This window comes from Thalassophryne amazonica, chromosome 10 (assembly GCF_902500255.1).
Source record: "Thalassophryne amazonica chromosome 10, fThaAma1.1, whole genome shotgun sequence".
In the NCBI taxonomy this organism is placed as follows: Eukaryota; Metazoa; Chordata; class Actinopteri; order Batrachoidiformes; family Batrachoididae; genus Thalassophryne; species Thalassophryne amazonica.
Window position 1 is genome coordinate 98,299,727 of NC_047112.1, and position 6,000 is coordinate 98,305,726.

Here is a 6,000-nt window from a genome sequence, read left to right on the forward strand (position 1 = left end):
GAATGTTCATTTCTCTACCATAAGCCGTCTCCAAAGGTGTTTCAGAGAATTTGGCAGTACATCCAACCAGCCTCACAACCGCAGACCACGTGTAACCACACCAGCCCAGGACCTCCACATCCAGCATGTTCACCTCCAAGATCGTCTGAGACCAGCCACTCAGACAGCTGCTGGAACAATCAGTTTGCATAACCAAAGAATTTCTGCACAAACTGTCAGAAACCGTCTCAGGGAAGCTCATCTGCATGCTCGTCGTCCTCATGGGGGTCTCGACCTGACTCCAGTTCGTCGTCGTAACCGATTTGAGTGGGCAAATGCTCACATTCGCTGCCGTTTGGCACGTTGGAGAGGTGTTCTCTTCACAGATGATGCGAAGGAGATGTGTTGCACTGCATGAGGCAAATGGTGGTCACACCAGATACTGACTGGTATCCCCCCCAATAAAACAAAACTGCACCTTTCAGAGTGGCCTTTTATTGTGGGCAGTCTAAGGCACACCTGTGCACTAATCATGGTGTCTAATCAGCATCTTGATATGGCACACCTGTGAGGTGGGATGGATTATCTCAGCAAAGGAGAAGTGCTCACTATCACAGATTTAGACTGGTTTGTGAACAATATTTGAGGGAAATGGTGATATTGTGTATGTGGAAAAAGTTTTAGATCTTTGAGTTCATCTCATACAAAATGGGAGCAAAACCAAAAGTGTTGCGTTTATATTTTTGTTGAGTATATGTTTCTTCCACTCTGAGTTCTACAGTCTTGGAGGTAACTTGGTAACTATTGCCAAACCAATTTTTCCAAAAATATTATCTTGCAGCTGAGTTTGCTGCTTGAATGAGACTTTTTTTTAAATTAGAGCTTTGTTTGTTCCAACCGGCTGGCTGCTGCTGGCACAAACTGAGTGGATGAAAGTTGTAAAACACAACTTTACAGCTGTAAATTACAACTACACAGCTTTACAGAACTTTAATAAGCTCCGTAAAACTTCAGTTTGCTGGATTCACTTCACCAAAGAAATTTTGATTCATGGAGTTTCAGTGGTGGGCACAGATCTGCTAACCGCTAATCAGGGTTGGGAGGGTTACTTTAAAAATGTATTCCGATACAGTTACTAGTTACCTGTTGAAAAATGTAATCAGTAACGTAATCCAAGTACCATAATATTAAATTCATGTAATTTGATTACTTTCATTTACTTCTGGATTACTCCAATATCAAATATGCTAATACAGACAAAAGAAACTAAATAGAAATAGTCTTGACTACATAGTACAGTTTATTAAGCAAAAATAAAACTTTCTTTTACATGGCATGCTCTGTTTTACTTCACATTATGAATTAAGAGCAAAATATTGTTTTAAACACACCTGGTGTTCACCTGCTAAATTTTCAACAGAAAATGGCAAACAAATGAAGGATAATGAAACCTCAGGTGTGTGCAGATGAATTTGTAATTAAAAGTGGCTTGCAGAACAATATACAAAACAAAAAAAGTCTGCTACTTGTTCAGTAAATTCGCACCATGTTTAACATATCAGTCCACTTATTGAACTTTCAAAATAAGAACAACAGCATAATGAAAACCATTAAGTAAATACTGTCAATAAGGAGGTGTGGTCGCCATTTTAATTCCGGGCAAGTTAGTGATTTGCGCACATAGAAGTTCAAGAAACAGGTGGCTTTTGTTATTTGGCGCTTTATAAGCTGATTAAATTGAAATTGAACAACATTTTATTGAGTCTTAAAGTAAATAAATATGAAATTGGTTACTGGATCCTTAAACTCTGGACATAATAAACTCTACATGGTGGATCCTTGATCTCTGGACATAAACAGAAATAAAATCTGTTAGTTTTTGTCAAAAGCATTTCCTTTCAGACATTATTGTTGGCATGAATGAATCCAGGACGTCTCATTTTGGGAGGAAAAAAAACGTTTTAGTCGATTGTAGATTATTGTCTGTATTGCAACGTTTGAAGAGGTGTCATTTTATTTAAAGCGGCGATTCGTTTTGAAGTTATTAATTCCGAGCGGACTCTGTCTCAGAGAGACAGAGTCAGAGAGCCGCTCAGCATTTGCAGCTGTGACAAAACGGAGGCCGATTCTCGTTTCTAGACTGCAACAAGACCAGAGTCCCAGTTAGTGACTTTAATCCACACAAAAGTGACTCATGATATTTTAATGGCTTTCAGAGGGGTTCAGAAGCGGACTTACCGCTTCTGAAGAGCAGCGAACCAAAGAGGCACGAGCCATTGAATTGAAAATCGTAACGGTCCAAAATAAGCGTAACGGTCCAAAATTATAGCATAACGGGCCGTAACGCAAGTTTGCGCTAGCTAGAACCCTGGATAATATCATAAAATGCATTAAAATTGTAATCCTGCGAAGTAATCCCCATTTTTACTAAATATACCCGTAATCTGAATACGTCTTTTTTTTCTGTAACTGTAGCGGAATACAGTTACCTTTTTTTTTGTATCCTAATTACGTTACGCCGTTACATGTATTCTGTTACTCCCCAAGCCTGCTGCTAATTAGCAAAGCTAACATTTTTCTTAGCGGATTAGCTTTTCAGTTAACTTTGAAAACCATCAGCAGACCAATTAGCTTCTGCTAAGTTTAGTTCCAATAACTTTCAGTCTGTTAACTTTTTTTTTTTTGGCTGGCATAGAGATAAAACTGAACAGTCAGAAACATCTGTAAAACTTAAAACCCCACATGTTACTTTCTGTCATGTGCTTTGCAATAAGACTGCTGTGAGAGACTCAGTCCTCCCATGGTAAGTGAACAGATCAGCTGCTATTGCACCCATGCGCACAAAAAACATTTACTTTCAACATGCTGGTACTCAGAGTGGGCAGGAGACATGAAGCACAGCACCTTTCACTCATGGTTTCATTTAAACCAACTAATTCCAGACACTTTAGGGAAAATAATGGCAACTCTGTCATTTTGACAAAGTGAAAATATCAACTATATGTTTTTGGTGTAAAGTAGTAGTGGTGTAATGCAGTCATGCTTCTGAAGTTTTGACATTAAACAGACACATGTGCCAAAAAGCATTATGGGAAAATTCAAATGAGCTGCACTCCTCACTTCCTCCAACAACCCCCCTCCTCCCCTGTCAAAATAAATGGTAAATGGACTGCATTTATATAGCGCTTTTCCATCTGCATCAGATGCTCAAAGCACCTTACAATTATGCCTCACATTCACCCCGATGTCAGGGTGCTACCATACAAGGCGCTCACTACACACCGGGAACAATAGGGGATTCAAGGCCTTGCCCAAGGGCCTTTAGCGATTTTCCAGTCAGGTGGGGACTTGAGCCCATCACCTTAACCACTAGACCATCACTTCCCCTAAAACACTGCCATCTACTGGATGGGAGTATAAATAGACCAGCATATTCAGAACGTCTCAATATAAGTGGGTCACAGATCAGTTGTCAGTTTTTTCACAGATGTCAATTTTTTTCAGTTTCACATCAGTATATCATTTCATTTTAAAGTACCAAAATTCACCCCATTTAGATATCCCGTAATCCCTTGCGCACCCGTGAGTTGGTGCAGTCAACATAACTCAGAGAAACTACATGACAATAATTGAAAATGAACATTATATGACCAAAATGTAACTTTTGTGCCTTTCATAACATTTTTAAGAGATTGCTGCATGAGAATGTGCTAAAACAAATATTCCATGTCTGCTATGTTTAGCCTGCGTGGAATTTCATAAACACAGACTGAATTTCAAACATTTTACATATATTACTTTGGAACAAACTGTGCTGTAAAGGACAATAAGCAAGATGTTAAAGAGCAAACATCAGTTTCCTCCAGATAGAATTATATGAGCATGAAGCGATCACAGCTCACAGCGATTCCCCGCCCACTGTAAATAATGGTGAAACAACATGAGCTTCTCACAGGTTTACATAAACACAATAACAACGTCTATAAACCCAGCTCATATATTCACAAGAGTTTTAGGAACAATATACAAAGAGTTTTATGTTGGGATGATGTTAATGCTGTTGTTCGTGTGCAGTACAGCGGTTAAACTGCAGCCTGATCAGACAGTCTCAGTGCGAACTCTCTGAAATTTTGTGACATTTTGCGGGATTTGAAACTTCTCACACACAAATTACAGTGTGTGTGTGTGTGTGTGTGTGTGTGTGTGTGTGTGTGTGTGTGTGTGTGTAGGTTTGTGTGTTATTTACACTCCCATTCAGTAGATGGCAGTGTTCTCTGTATTTTGACATGGCGTGGTGGAAGGAAGTGATAAGAACAAGTCATTTGAATTTTCCCATAATGCTTTTCGGCACGTGTCTGTTTAATGTCAAACCTTCAGAATTTGTGCATTACTTTAAAACTAAAACATATAGCTGATATTTTCATTTTGTAATGACATAGGTGATGTTAATTTCGATAACTTGTACGGAATTAATTTGTTTAAATTTTTAACCATAAGTCAAAACTGCCTTGCTGTGCATGACTTCTGTGACACCTCTGCAAGACTGTATGGCTGTGGAAATAAATGATCACTTGAGGTGGGGTTTTTTTTTTTTTTTTTTTCCTCACTGCTTTTTCCTCTGGTCACTATATCTATTTTGCTGAGAGAAGGCTGATCTTAGGCAGAAGCACTGGCTTGCTGCTGTTTGTGATTGTTTTGGAATTTATTCAGTAGTATCAGTAGCTGGCAATGTACTGGAGTCAATACTGAAAGTTATCGGTTTAGTTTTTAGCTGTGACTTCCGATATATTTTTTTTTAGTGGTTTATCGGTTTAGCTTTACAAAAGTTAACTTTTCATTAAGTGGATTAACTGTTATCAAGACTAATGTCTTGGTTAGCTCTGCCCCACCACTGTGTAGTTTCACGTTTATGTGAATTAAGCATGATCCTGACTTTAATCAAATTCCTTTATTAAAAAAAAAAGTATTATCCTTTGTCAAAAACAATATTTACATCTTTAACTAATTTGTACTCATATCAATGTAATGCTGACTCACCTCTGCTGCAGTATTTAGCTCTATAGTTATCGAAGCCGTTTCAAGATTGAACCAAAACTGGTAAGGTTCCAGTATAAACATATTACAAAGTCATTATTACAGACATTGTGGACAGCATGTAAACTGTATTTATTACTGTGACACCCGAGATGGAAAAAAAAATAGTTTTGCTGCCTGTTTGAGTTATGGGTATACATGAATAGCAGTAGTCTGGTAAATTGTAGCAGAGATATTTTATTGTACTCAAACAGTGATTTGTGGCCACTTGGATAAGTAGTTTGGCTTTACTGGGGAAGTAAATGTCAGTGATCATTGTAAAGCGATTTGTGCATCTGCTAGATGAAAAGAATGCTACAGAAATACAAAAAAAAACAACCAACTTGCCATTCATTCCAAAATGCTTCTGTCACTTGTCTAAACAAATATCTCAAACTGGTATTTCATGTTTATGTTCCTGTTTACTGTGTCCTTTCTTCAGCAGCTGCTAATGTATGAACCAAAATTGTCTTGAAAATGTTATGAATTTTGGTTTTACAACTTGTGCATATTTGCTTATTTTTGTGCATATTGAAATGTCTGTATGAGTGTGTTTGCATCATTTCAAAAGCAGCGTATCCATTCCTACTTTACTGTGTATGACAGATGTCAGATGTGTGAGCAGACGTTGGTGGAAGGTGACACCTGCAGTAAGTGTCACACATTAGACACTGTGCTTATTATAGAGGACACCTTGTTTAGTTGACAATAAAGCAGAATGATGGCTTTTTCCCTGTTCACTTCAGCAATGGTTTATTTCACAGTCTACAGTGTCACAAAAAAAAAAAAAGTAAAACAAAGTGTCTGAATGTGTAGTTTGTATGTTAAACATCTTGGGAGGTTTTGTTTTGTTTTTTAATACCAAAACTGGGTGGATTTTAAGCTTCAGTTTTCAAACCTTTTGGTGTTTCATGTATGAAAGAAATGATTCTTTTAAGTCACAAGTGT

The 6,000-nt window shown here is 37.8% G+C and overlaps 1 long non-coding RNA gene across 1 annotated transcript; it reads left to right on the forward strand.

Moving 5' to 3' along the window:
- The first annotated feature begins 946 nt into the window (after positions 1 to 946).
- Positions 947 to 5,792, forward strand: LOC117519585. Its single transcript, XR_004563358.1, has 2 exons — positions 947 to 1,034; positions 4,879 to 5,792. It is a non-coding gene; the product is annotated as an uncharacterized LOC117519585 (long non-coding RNA).
- The last annotated feature ends 208 nt before the right edge of the window (positions 5,793 to 6,000 follow it).